The sequence below is a fragment of the Trichechus manatus genome, unplaced genomic scaffold (genome assembly GCF_000243295.1).
Source record: "Trichechus manatus latirostris isolate Lorelei unplaced genomic scaffold, TriManLat1.0 scaffold00005, whole genome shotgun sequence".
In the NCBI taxonomy this organism is placed as follows: Eukaryota; Metazoa; Chordata; class Mammalia; order Sirenia; family Trichechidae; genus Trichechus; species Trichechus manatus.
The window spans coordinates 7,424,335-7,426,040 of record NW_004443941.1 but is presented as its reverse complement, the minus strand read 5'-3'; positions in this window follow the sequence as shown (position 1 = coordinate 7,426,040).

Sequence of the window (1,706 nt, the reverse complement as noted above, 5' to 3'; positions counted from 1 at the left end):
TTCGACAAGATCGGGTTCACTCTGTGGCCGACCTGTCCCCCTGCCCCATCTCCACTCAGCTGTGTTGATGTTTTGGGCTTATAAGGAGGGCGTTTGCCCATGTAAGTGGATGTATGAGTGTGAACACACCCCATAGAAGAAAGATTGAGGGTCTTTGCTAAGAAATGAGGAACACAGCTGGATCTGCACGTACCAGAACAAGCAGTTGGAAAAACAAAACAAAACAGCGATTTAGACACAGGACTCTGAACTACGGGTTTTACTGGTTTCCACCCTTTATTGTTCTGCAGATGGCATGATTTCATCTTGCTAATAATAATAGCCAACACTGGGTGTAGCGTGGGCCAGGCAGTGTGCTAAGCGCTTGGCTTGCGTTATATCCTGAGACCCTCACAGCAACGCTAAGCGTTAATGTTGTCTTGATTGTCGTTAGTCACCGTACAGTAGACTAGGACTGCTCCATAGGGTTTTTCTTGGCTGTAATCTTTATGGAAGCAGAACACCAGGCCTTTTTGCCGTGGTGCCCCTGGGTGGGATTGAACCACCAACCTCTAGGTTAGTGGTCGTATGCAAACCATTTGCACCACTTAGGGACCTGATCCACCAGGTGCTCCTTGGAGACTCTATGGGGCAGTTCTACTATGTCCTATAGGGTCGCTATGAGTTGGATTTGACTTGAGGGCAACGGGTTTTTTTAGGGACCTGATGCTGGTGCTTAAACCCACTGCTGCATTTTTCAGGAGAGGGCGGTAGGGAAAAATGAACACACAGTAGGTGTTCTGTTTCTATTTACTGAGTGAGTAAATGGATTGAGGCTACTCACTTTTCCAAATCTTCCTGGGAAGAAAGCTAATTTTGGTGGAAAGATGTTGGTACAAGATACAATATTATTAATAGGAAAGACAGTACGATAAAAACGTTCCTAATGACGTTTTAACTCTTCAGTAATTCCGCTGTCCCACATGCATAACATCCTACTCAGTTAAATATCATACGTACTGCTTCTATATTGTATTTTCATGTAAACTTACATCATAAACATTTTGCCACATTGCTACGGGAACTCTGTGGTTCTTTCTTCAAGATTATATTTCATTTTCTGTAGTGTTGCTGCACCATCAGTTATTAAAACAGTCCTCAAAGGCTGGGTCCTTGGCGATAAGATCACTCCCCACCAAATAGGCTTGACTTCCTACAGTTGTACCTTTGACTGGTCTCTTTCTGAGGGCAGGTGTCGGGGACATAGACTCCCTCAGGGTAGGACCACTTCACAGGCTGTCGAGTCAGTTTTGACTCATGGTGACCCCTTGTGTGTCAGGGTAGAATTGTGCTCCATAGGGTTTTCAATGGCTGATTTTTCAGATCGCCAGGCCTTTCTGCTGAGTGCCTCTGGGTGGACTCAAACCTCCAATCTTTTGGTTAGCAGCCAGGTATATTAACTTTTTGCACTGCCCGGACTCCCTCACAGGCCATAAACCAAAACCCAAACCCACTGCTGACTCACAGTGACCCTATATAAGACAGAGTAGAACTGCCCCACAGGGTGTCCAAGGAGTGGCTGGTGGATTCGAACTGCCGACCTTTTGCTTAGCAGCCATGTTCTTACCCACTGCACCACCAGGGCTCCAAGCTATACACAAGTACCATAAAAACAATTGTTTTTATTTTTAGTAAGCATAATACAGCATCTCAGGCTTGCTGTAGGG